At 38.5% G+C, this 12,875-nt stretch overlaps 1 long non-coding RNA gene across 2 annotated transcripts in view; it reads left to right on the top strand.

The window, feature by feature from the left end:
* The window catches only part of LOC112540442 (uncharacterized), a 46,107-nt gene that overhangs the window by 9,324 nt on the left and 23,908 nt on the right, over nt 1–12,875 (top strand). Inside the window, exon 1 of one of the 2 annotated variants that reach the window (XR_015796914.1) lies at nt 11,420–12,488. The exons of the other annotated variant lie outside the window; for it this stretch is intronic. This is a non-coding gene — a long non-coding RNA (uncharacterized LOC112540442). Of the gene's footprint in view, nt 1–11,419; nt 12,489–12,875 lie in introns of those variants that run through there. 2 annotated transcript variants of the gene reach the window in all.

Below are 12,875 nucleotides of genomic sequence, written 5' to 3'. Positions count from 1 at the left end.
TCTGGTTCATTTTCACTGGACTGGTATAACCCAAAATGCAAGAAAAACACGGTGGTCAGGAATAAAACCTGCTGCTGCCATGGTCCTGTCTGTTCTGCTTGAACTGACAAATGTAGATTTAGAATGTCTACATAAAAAGCCTATGTTAGTTAAAGGCTTTAGGAGACACATACTGGTGGCTAGCTCTTTGAAAAACAATTTGATCTTGTTAGCCTTTCATAGAGCTGTGAAGACTTGGCTGTTCTCTTACACGCTAGATGTTAGATGACCTATTCTGCAAGTGAGGGTTTGTCATCCCCTGCCTTGGTTATGTGTTTATTGTGATTTGTTATATTGATCTATTTTTTATTTATTCTTGATTTTGTTTATTTTTTTAATTGATGTATGCCTCCCAGAGTCACAAATAGTGAGTTGGATGCCCTTATCAATTCTTTTAAATCAAATAAATTTTCAAAAAATCTCTTGGGAGTCCTGCCTAGCGGAAGAGTGTGAAAAGAAAGAAATCTGAAAAGTTTGTTCAGGTTTTAAGCTCAGGAAGTTCATCTGGAATTAGATAGCAAAATCAGTCATGAATGGGCAAGTTTAAGTTATCAGTATTTTGGATGTTTCTGTTCAGATTTGTGGAAGCAGTTATTTTTAAGTGTGGTACTGCTACTGTAGTGATGGCTTGTCTGAGATGAAGTATGATTGTCACATGAATGCTACAAAATTGCTACCACTCTAATAGGGCGTAATTGGCAGGCAGTCTGGAATGTCCCTTAATAGTCCAAAGCACAATAGAGAAATTGTTTTATGTAGAAGTCCAAGTGAACTTTGTCTTTTCCAGCCTCAAAAGAATGCTTGAGCCATTTATGGCTATAAATCAGAATTATTTTTAACAGTGATCTTTATGATTTAGAGAAGATGGCTTCCACCTCAGAAGAAACAAATGGGAACAAACCTTTGGCATCTGTGCTCCAAACAACCTTTATATATTTCAGTGGCAATTAGAGAACAGATAACAGAAATCTAACTAACATAACCACATCCTTTTCCATCAGATTCATGTGTATTTCTTTTTTCTTCCTTTCAATGGATTTTCCATTAAATTAATTGTAAAACATTGCTAAATATGCATTACAAGATGCTGGTATCTGGTCTGTAGACAAACACAGCAGGAAGCTTATTCCTGCTTGTTTGATTTGTGGATGGATTTAACACATTTATGTCCCTTATTTTCTCTGACATGCTCAAGACAACGTAGCTGGTTCTCAGTTTCCCCATTGTATCCATTACATACAATTACCATAGGAGATTAATTAGAAAACCAACCCAAAAGCAACAAGATGAGCCTTACAATGATTGGAAATGAGTCCATATCCTACCCTAAGTTTGTTTTAGGCCTATAATGAAACAGTGTGTTTTGGAGCACTATATTGTTAACTGTGGTTATACCATTAAAATATTCAAATGTGATTCATTATACCAAATCTCCTATCTTTTTTAATATGGTGGCCACAATCCAACCCCATCTTGTTTTACAACATCTAATCCTGTTGAATTCTTTGAGTTTAAACACATCTAACACACTGCATAATCATTTGCTGTTAGGAGAAGGAAGGTATTTGCAAATGTGGTAGCATTGGAGTTCCATGGATTTATGGATAAAATTATCTAGATGAAGTTTTATTTGGCTTTGGGACTGAGACAGCTCACCAGGGCAAGTTACCTCTGCCAAGAATTAGATATTTCTTGATTCTGCAGAACCTCTTAGCAGTTCACAGTATCATTGGTCTTGATATTCTTCTTGACCATCTGGTAGGGATGAACTTAGAAAATATTATTTCACAATGCTTCCTTAAGGATCAGATGCTGGGAAACTTTTATTCAACTCCTCGGTCACAGATCTATGGTGTTCCACAGGATTTGACCTAGTGTCTTATGATAATTAATAACTGTATGAAACTCTGGCAGGAGATTGTCCAGGGATTATGTAATGGTATGTTATTGTTGGGTGGCATTCAGCTCTTTGTCACCTTTTCACCCATTACCAGGAAAACTGTTGATGTTCTGAACTGTTCTCTAGAGAGAATAAAAGACCTAGTTGAAAGAGATTTAATCTAGACAATGAGACTCTGAAACAGAAATCTGACCTGTTTTGGAAGGAATAGATACCCTCTTTGTTCAAACACACAAACACTGAGCAATCAGCTACATGGTTGGGTGGTGCTTCTGGACTAGACATTTAACCTGGATGGTCAGATGACAGCCATGACTAAAGATGTTCAAATTAGGTTGATATGAAAACTGCATGTATTATTGACAGAGCTAGTCTTGGCCAAGGTGATGCCTTATGTACATCTGTATCGTTACAGTGCACTCTATATAGAACTCCTTTAGAAACTGCAAGTGATTTAGAATGCAGCAGTGAAAATATTGGTGGGTAACTGCCTAGGAAATCATTTTACACCTTTCCTCCAAGAGCTACACTGGACACTTGTTCATTTCTGAGCACAATTCAAAATTCTAATAATGTTTTAAAGCTCCAGGATATTACAGAATGACTGTTTCCATTCTAACTTGATTGTGTCATAAGATCTGATGGAAAGGCCCTTCTCAGTCTTTCAGCTGTGATGGGAATAAAGCAAAGGATCTTCTAGGTTACCACACCTAAACTACACAAAGTTTTGTCGCACCCTCTCTTGCCTTGATGAGATAGCAAAAAGACCTCTTGTTTTGATTAGATATTTGTTTTATTAGATAGATTTTATCAGATGAGTTGTCTTATCTGCTACATCTATTGTATGTTTGTGTTCATTTTATCCTGTTTTATTGTTCTTGTTAGCTTCTGAGTCATGTAGTCTTCTTGACATCCAACTTCATGTCAGTTACAATGGCACACTTGGCCGTGGAATGCTTAAATTTGATTCCCCAAGTAATAGTTATTAGCTATATATGCACAGCAACAAGAAATCATGAAATTATTTTTCTGAAAACTATTTGTTATTATTTATAAACACTCTATCTGTTGCTGTAAAACAACCCTGAGACATATGCAGGCAGATAAAACACCAAATGTTGAATGTACTCATTTTTATTGTAGCCGCCTTTACATTTATGTACTTGCATTTCCTTCTGTGATCCAACTCTGAATCCTCATTTGACTCATATATTAGCTCTTGAGTGCTGTCTATAACTTATTGCTAATATCTTTACACCTCTGAGGTATTTCACTGTTGATTCCCTTGAAACTATACGTAAAGGATCATCAAAAGAAGCGTACTTTCCTCTGTATTTGCTAACCAAAAGATATATTCAGACAAGCCTAGTCTACAGACGTTTAAGCTGGTTTAATCACAGCCACGCAGTTTTCCCATCCTCTCATTCCTATGGATATCCCCAAAGTTTGCCTGTACGCAGTTTGTGCATCTCTACATTATCAGAATAATTTATCTGAATTATTAAAAAATAATAATAAAAACAAACTGTCGTGTTCAGGATAAAGTTTGTTCCTTGTTCTTTCTTTTTGCCTCGGTGGAGTGCATCGAAAAGAAAGAAAATTTATTGAATCAAATTTAATGACATAATAAATTCTCCCCTACAGACAACATAGAGGCTTCATTCACTCCTGCACTTTAAGCCTTTGCCTTTAGCATCAGATGGGTCATTAGTCTGTAATCCAGCAGCTAGCCTCTTTGGAATCTAAACTAAATCAGCAAGTACCATATCAGTAGTTTCTGAAATATGACTGACAGGTCAAGTGTCCTCAAAAGGATTGCCTGGGGCAATCAGGGTATGACTAGAACAGAAATAGCAATGAATGTGCAAGCGCAGATTCACGAAAGACTTCATTCATTCTAACTCACTAAACAGCAGCTCTTTAAGTGATCTGACTTCTATTTTGTGTTGTTTTTAGCCAATAGGTCATGCAGGAAAATTGTCCTGCTTGTGCCAATAAGCTTAACATACAGATCAGTAGTTTGTGGGTTTCAAGTGAATGATGGTGTGAGTGTGTGTATATGTGTGTGAGTGTGACTGTTCATGTTCCATCCCACCCACTCCTGCTAGCTTTTCTCTGCCAGAGCTTAAACAGAGAAGTTTTATCATTACAAAATTCCATGGAAGAATTCTGCTTATTTTTACAGGATGACAAAATGACTCAAGTGCTTCTGAAAAATTTGTTTTCTCATTTTACAGTCCAACTGCAGAATTACATTACTTGCTGATGTGTTCGTCTCCATGAGCGAACATAGCCCTTCCCACCATTTTAGCTGTATCACAATCCTGTTCGGAGGGACAAGCTATCAAATAGTGACCCACTTAAAGTCATCCAATTGTGCTTTATGGAAGGGATACAATTTGATCCAAGTCTTTGGCTTTAATAATGCCTTCCATATATTGTGGTTCTAACAGTACCCTATTTTATTCTTTTGGGGTAACCCATAAATACAAATCCAATAGAAGGTTACAAAGATGCTCTTCATGCACAGGAATTAGCCTTGCTTCTAAATACAGATTAAAGAATGTGTAGATAACTCTCGCTACCAGCAGTTCTATCCATAGAACAGAACAAAAGACCAGTTTGCAGGTTACATTCTCAGGCAAAGCATATTGCACTGGGCTCAATTAATATTAATGTGTGGGAACATCAAAAAGGAATTAAATTTAATCAAAACAGACCCAGTTGTGCACAGAGTTAATTCCACCTGACCAGCCTTATTATGGAAACACCTGAACCCAGAACCCAGTCAATCAATCTATTTTGCATACCTAACCTTCTTTTCACCTCAGAAAAGCTTGAGACATTCTCCAGCATCCAATTTACGGACAAGACTGGCAGCGGGAAAACAAACTTCCTAAAGACCAATTAGCTGCAGTGCCCAGTCCACATCATTTGCTACCTCCCTACCAATGAAGAATCATGAATCTTTGATAATGTTTGACCAAGTTAGTGAGAGTGTGTAGTGCAGAATCACTTGTAAGGAGATTTGATGCATAAGTGGTTGGCTAGTTAAGCATGTTGTGTGAACAGGGTCTTTATAAAGACAGCAATACAATCTAGTAGATGCTTAATGAAATATGAATCCTGTAATGATCAGTGGGGTGTGTGTATGTGTATGCTAGATATTTAATTCTATATGCAAGAGTTGGTAACTTGTGGCTCTCCAGATAATGGTGAACTACAGCTCCCACCATCCTCAGCACTGAGCACGGAACTGCTGGGAGATGAAATTCAGGAACATTTGGAGGAACGTAAATTGTCTATTATTAAAAACAGGCAGCAGGTTTTGTATTAATTTATTAATTTTATGTTGGATCATATAGTATAGTAGCTCCTCAAACTGCCAATCTATTTGGTCTTTCTAAAGAACAAAGTCAATAAAGTACATATAATCCAATGGTCATCAGGAATGATGGGAAGGAAATGAAAACACTCGTTGCACAACTACCCCTATTCAGATTGCATCAGAAAGCTTAAAATAAATAGAAGCACACAAATCAGCTCTTGCTGGAAAAGCAAAGCAAACCAAAACCAACTTTCTTCAACAATGGAAGTCTATTTTAGCTATCCTTTTCAGAAGAAATATGGAATTTTTAAAACATGACATGGCCTTTATCCTCGTCGTCTCTCTGCATTTAGCCTCTCGCTCTCGGACAATCAGCAGGAGGCTGTGGCCATCCAGATTTGCTGGACTAAGATTCCCAGTAGCCCCATCCAGAATGACCAATAGCAGGAGTGTCCACAGAGTGTGCGTGAGTGAAAAAAATCAAGATGGGGATGCAACGGTACAATTAAAGCCCCACCCCTTTCCTCCCCTGACCAATAGTAAGGAATGTGTGGTTTCTTCATCCCTGGCTTTGTAATTGTTAAATATATGTATTTGTCATAGCAACAAAACTGCTTTAAAAAAGGAAATCAAAAGGAAGATTTGTAAAATTTCCTCCCCTCCACAAAAAAACAAAACCAAAAAAACCCCAGAAAATCACAACTGATTTCCTCAATGTGATACCACCCAACACGTTTTCAACTCACCTTTACTTGATAAAGATGAAGAGCTTTTAAAATCCAGCAGATGTTTCAGGAAATTGGCTCTTAAAATATGTTTGCTTTATATAATCAGTCAGCCAACTCAGGTGTTCATTTTTCAAGCATATTGCTATGTTTTCCCTTTTGTAAGGGAAGAGGAAATCCTATCCATGAGAGTATATACTTCAGATGATGTAAACTGGCATTGTTTGGCCATATGGCTTGCAAGATCTATGTATCAACATTCCATCTAAGATACATACACAAATAGCCTCCCCCGCATAGATACATACAAATGCACAGGTGGTAAAAACTAATTTAAAAATGAAACATTCAAAATTCTGTTTAAAGTTTTATTAAACTATCAAAGGTGCACTGCCACTAGAGATTTCTCCTCTGCTACAACCTTGGTATATTTAGACACTTATTTCATGAAGTTAGAACTGCTAACCTGAAATTTATATTATAAGTGGCGTATGCAAAGAGAGTTAAAAAAAAAAAAAGTAAAACTTTCTTTTGTCTAGTAAATTAAAGTACTGTATACCTTTTTGTCTCTTTTCCTTCCTATTTCAGTAAATACATTCAACTCAATTTAAAGGATTAGCTTTAAGAGACAAGAAATCCAGTATATTTACAGAAAAAAATATATTTTATTTGAACTTTTTTTTACACAGTTCCCTTCCTTTTTATGCAGAATATTTTTCTACCTTTTCCTTGCATCATACACCACAACACTGATACTAAAAGATGAAAACTGAACTGCTATGATCTCTACTGCATATTCAAGTTTTCTAACCAAAGTACGTATTGGGGTGTCCAGGGCAGAGCCTAGATTTTTTAGGAGTTATATACCAAATAGCTAGCTTTCCATTTCTGCATATTTGCATATTTCTGTTAGTGGTTATAGTGTTTGATTGGGACTAGGAAGACCTGAGACTTGAGCAACTTTGTAAAGATTAAAAGGGAATAAGATCATTGTCTTGAGCTTCTTGGAATGAAAAAAAAAGAAAATTCACAAAATGATGAAGTGTAATGGAAACTTATAAGGTTAGATCATAGCCTCTGCACAAAACTTTCATGATGCTTCAATCCTTGCTACCCAGTTATGATAATCCATCCACATGGCACACTTTCATTTTCTTTGTGAGCCTGAAAAGGGATACTAAGATGGTACCAGTTTCTTGGTGTGTTGGGAAGGGACAGATCCTCAACCCCACATTCACCCATGCAACATGCTACATGTGATGTCTCTCAGTTTATTTTAGTCCACTCTAAGTAGTATTTCTCTTGGCCTAATTTATCTCACAAAGATGTTCTGAGTATAACATAGGAATTGGAGGTGGAATAAAGTATTTTATTCTGAATTCCTGTGAAAAAATGATAAAATATAGGCATAATTAATCATAAATTGCAGAGTTGGAAGAAAACATTTAAGAAACCAAGTTCAACCCCCTTCCTTAGAACAGCAATCTAAATTAAAGTACCCCTCACAGATGGTTACCTAGCTTCGTCTTGAGCATATTCAGTGAGGGGGAGCCCACCAGTTGTGCTATTCAGCTGCTCTGTTATTTTACATATTCAAGTGGATTCTGCCCTCCTGTAATTTAAATTTATTATTCTGTGTCCTGGACTCTAGTGTGGTAGAAAATAGGGCTTGATCTTTTTCTTGTGAAATCCTTTCACATACTTGAAGAGTGCTGTGCCATAATATTCCCCCTCAGTTTTCCCTCCCGGACTAAACATTCTTTTTATATGATTAGTTTCTAGTCCCTTGATCTTCTTTGTGGTCCCTGTTTTTAGAATCTGTTCCAGATTGTCTGAATCCTTCCTAGAAATGGGTACAATGCTCAAGGTGGGCTCTGACCACCTTGAATAAAATGGAACAACTGCTTCCTATGATTTAGAAACCATATTTATCACAAGTATTGTCACCAAGCCAACTTTTCTTTCGTCTGTAATACATAAACATTTTTTCACCCTAATTATGTATATGCATTTTATTTCTTTCTGCTAGAGTATTACTTATCCCACCCAATTTTCTGTAATTCATCATCCAAGTCATTAACAAAACTGTTGAAGAGTATAGGGGCCAAGATTTATAGCACCCTCCTTTATATCTCTCTAAAGTTTGATGAGGATGAAAACCATCTGATATGGTTTTCAAACCAGCTATATTTCCATTTAGTTGCAAGGCTATCTACAGTACCTACAATTACTAGCTTGCTAATTAGAACACCATGGGGCACACTGTCAAACACTTTGCTGAAATCAAACTACATATGTAAATAGCATTCCCATGATCTACTAAGGAAGTGACCAGATCAAAAAATTAGATTCAGTTAGTCTGACAAGACTTGTTTTTGATAGATCCCTGTTTATTTCTGGGGAGGTCACTGGAAGCACCAGCTGGGACAGACAAGTTCATTAGTTTCAAACTCTGAGGAAGCTAACTCATGGAAAAGGCATACAAATGGAAACCACATGTCCTCAAAACCCTGCCTACAGAAGGGAACATGGCTGGCACCTGCTTTTCCAGCACAGGTATGAGGGCAGAAAAAGCAGGGGAATCCATCCATGATCCCATGGCCAGCATTGTTGATGAAGCTGAAGAATGGACTAAAATCTCAAAAGTCTTTGGAGCACAGAATCTACTTGATGTGGTATTCAGGTTTTTGTGCAAATTACTTTTCTTTAGTCTCACCTGGTTTATTTCCTATGAAATGGGTTTCTGCTGGAGTAGAAAACAAAGAGCCCAAAGAAATGGGCTTGTGTTTTTAGGATTCAGATCCAACGTTTTTCTTGCATTCAGTTACTTCCCTGTCACCTTCACTGGTTTACCATTTTGTGAAATAGATATTTTGTGACTGATTTTGCCTATCCTGCAACCATTTTATGAAAAGACATTCCCCACAGGTGCCATTTTTTATGACTTTCACAACACTCTAAACATTTCCAGACCCCACTAGCAAACAACCTCAGCTAGCTATGATGGTCAAGAAGATGAGGCTTCATGGTCAGGATAATGGGAGTTGGAAGCCAACATCTCCTGTGGACGGCCACAGTTCCCTCACCATAGAGCATCTTATAACTTTTCAGAAGATACTGATTACAAAATATTCTCTTGTACTCTTTGCAAAGAAACTGCCAATAATGTTGATGCTTTGCATCCAACATTCACAGGCAGCTGGTTGCATCTATCCAGCAGTGCATGAACCACAGCTCAGTTTCTGAAAGACTGTTCCCACATTAACCATGTTGTTGTGCATAGATCCTTCAAAGGGAACCAGCTGAGTTGAGTCCACCTACACTGATAACCAATCTCTTCCTCATCTTTCTGATCTGATGCTATCTCCTATTGCCCCACCCCAGAGGAGGATCCAAGCTGTAACAGCTGAGGCCCACTTTAGCCCTGACTTCTTTGCACAAGTCATTATTCTCTCCCCACCTTTTCAGTATTCTCAGTAGGCTTCATTTACAAGATGTTGCAGTTACGTCCTCAAAGGTTTTTGATCACAGAGTGCATTGCTTTGGCAATGATCAGCAGAATGTCCCCTCCGCCCACCACACCTCAGCCCTTTACTCACAAAGCAGCTGATTAATTCCAGGCATGGCCCAATGGCTGTGTTAAAGGGCTGTCCCAGTTCCTGAGCCAGCAGAAGTGCAGGCCAGCATAAAAGTTATTGTCCCAACAGCCCTCTTCTGTCACAGTAACAGGGAAATTCCTTTAAGGTAGGACAAGTTAAAGCAATCAGTGGATTCCCCCAGTTTTGTGTTGTCTGGGGGCAGGAAAACAGCCACCAATAGATCTCCGTAACCTAAGGTGGGGGCAGAGTGGGGTGAGTGTTGGCACTCATCCAACTGCCTTTCAAGTCACAGCTGCAAACTCTGTGCCTGTGCCCTGTGTGCCAGGCTATTTCTGAACTGGCACAGATCTAGCCCAGGAGGGAAAGGATGAAGAACAAGCAAGCTCCATTCTAGACTAGAGCTGCAAGGGACTGGCCACGCTGGCAGCAAGTTCAGTTCTGTCTTTATGAGCAGTAGCACCCGCCTATAGCCCACAGATGGCCACGGAGCTGGAATGTTGTAGGCAAAATAAAAACAGCAAAAAGCACAGCCATGCAAACCCACTTGTGGGGTAAACAGGGGAAACCCATAAGATGCTCAGTGGTGGTAGAATGAGAAGCAGGTTCTCTTTCCCAGTTTAAATCGACTTTCTGTGCAATATGGGACTAGTGTTCTCTCAAGAGATGTGTCACCATCAGTGAAGTGTGCTAATTGTCTGGGGAGAAGAGGGAAAAAACTACTTTAAAACTGGAACAGCTAAAACAACTTTAAATTGCCTCAGCTGTGGACTAGCAATGAGATGAAGGTAAGGACATGAGAACATAACATAAAAAAAAGTTATCAGGGAATGTTTTTGCTGCAATTAGCGGGAGGTGCCCCAAGCCCTCAATTTCATAGGAAAGGACTTCCTTTATGTTCTAAGCCATGCCAAAACTACTTATGGCTGGAGCATCTTAGTGTACAAGAGTATTCCACAGAGGATCACCAAACTGAGATTATCAATCTCAGCTGGGTCAGACTGATTCTGGTGATAAAAATTTCCAATATTTAAACTTTCTTCTAGTGGTAAAAACAACAGGTAGCTGTAAAATCTCAGTGCCTATTGCAAAGCGAGTATTTAGACTTGTTGACTAAAATCATGGTTCCCCATCTCCAGTTTGGGCCTAGACTTTTCCTTACAACAAATAAGAGGCTTCATCTATGTGATGCTCTGAAAATGTCACATTTGCACCTAAATACTGGATTAGAACTTTATTTTTATTTTGTTGTGATCCCCCCCCCCATTTTTAACATGCTATGAATGACAGGTACAGTTGGTAGGTTGATTCTCTTATCAGGAGCTATCTCTAAATTGCCACCATCTTGGTTGCTTTGAAATTGATGGATTTACTTGCAAGTTATCTTCAAGTGTTTAAACTTATTTCAGTAATTGTTAGGAAGTCATATGCAGAAGGTTTTAGGTTCAGTCTCAACCTTTTCTGCCAAGGTTTGGGGATGTCTAAAAATCCAGACAGCCACGATCATTCACTTTGGAGTTCTTCCATCCCACCATTTATCTTTTATCTTTTATTGATTTTATTGTAATTTCTTTGTTTGATTGTTGTGAGCTGCCCGGAGTGTTGGGAGTTGGGTGGCATACAAGTTTAATATGTTGCAGTTTTTTTGCTTCATTTTGTTTTCAGTTCCCAAACAAGTAGAATCAGTCTGTGGGAAATCTATGATTGTTGTTTCTTCTGCTACTTTGAAATGCTGAGAACAAGGAGCAAACATCTCTGTCCCTCCCTGAACTGGTGCAGATCCTACACTAATGAAAGCTTTTTTTTTTTTTTTTTTTTTGCTGGCTTCACACAAAATGAAAAGAGAAGACAGAAAACAGAATAGTTACCTGACATCTTGTCTCTTGTGCTGAAAGGGAAACTGAGAAAAATAATTATCAGTTTCGTATCTGCTCATGTTTCTGGGCTGCTGAGGAAAGGCTATAAAGCCCTCAGTCTTGCATTTCCCCTACAAGACCTGAAGCTCAGTAATCAAGAGAAAGGTGAGGCAAGGGTTCCCTCCAAGAGGGAAACAGAGGTCCATCATCTTATCTTCCTCTCCCTCTTAAACCAATTTGCAGCAGTTTTAAACACTGTAGCTCAAACCACATCAGCTCTCCAGTACTGCTGGCATGATGAGAACCCAGAAGTCCAGTGCAGAGAACCTTTTTGGACCAGTGCAGAATCCTCCTGTGGAAGTGCCCTTAGACTGTATGTTGATGAAGATTCTGTCATCCAGGTGGAATTGTTTGGAGGTTGAGTTATGGCAACTGGACTTCTTTTCTTTTTGGTTAGAGGCATTTTGCTACTTGTCCAAGAAAAGAAGTCCAGTTGCCATGGCTCAACCTGCCCTTAGACCAGTTTTCACCAATGTTTCATGCTTTGTTTGTGTTGTACCAAGAATCCCTTGCTACCTAGGGGTAATGGAAGATGTGATTCAGCAGATTCTTGGATTGGAGAGGGTGCTGTTGATAACTGGTTCAGGCTGACCAGCTATCTGATTTAGTATAACAAAACTTCCTGTTCTCCTCCTCACACTGCTGGTCAATGGGAAGACATAAATCTAACTTTGTTTCCATAGGTAATAATTTAACACTTTGTACATCTGCTGTTTTTTCTATCTACTGTATATATGGCCACAGTGAGTATCTCACATTTTGAAAGAGCTGATGTGTGGTGTATTTTTTTTTTTTTTTTTTTTGTGGTAATTTTGAACTACACTGAGAAAGAGAAAAAGATTGAGAGAGAGAGAGAGAACACAGTAAAATCTGGGATGATGACATTCATATTGCAAATGCTGGTAACAACATTGACAATCCCCTGTCTCAGCACTGAAGAAGAAACAGGGAAGGAAACAGTCTATTCCACAAAATGCTTACTGAGTAAGTTATGTTTTTGTTTTTTTTTTCCTCTGATGGGATCTTGTGGTGCTCCAACTCCAGCATGCAACCCACACCCTTCATCAGTCCCTTCCTCATTTATCTTGCTGCTTCTGGTCTTGCATTTGAGATCATGATACAAACAACAAAGAAAAACTTTCTTCCTTTTTTCCCTAGCTAATGAGAATTTTAGCTCAGCCATATTTTCTCACAGATCAGCTGCAGCTTCAGTCTTTGCAGAGGAGGGACTCTACAATCTGTTATACTTTTCTTTCCTTTTCCTCCATCCTTCTCCAGCTAATTTGAACACATTTTCTAAAACCACACAGTTTCTCGGACACATGTCTTCTCTACTTAATATCTTGTTTTCAAAGGGCATTTCATAATCTC

Source organism: Python bivittatus, unplaced genomic scaffold (genome assembly GCF_059951505.1).
Source record: "Python bivittatus isolate LINGU-HERP-01145 unplaced genomic scaffold, Pbiv_v1 ctg000480_np1212, whole genome shotgun sequence".
NCBI classification, from domain to species: domain Eukaryota; kingdom Metazoa; phylum Chordata; class Lepidosauria; order Squamata; family Pythonidae; genus Python; species Python bivittatus.
This window is presented reverse-complemented; position numbering and strand designations above follow the sequence as displayed.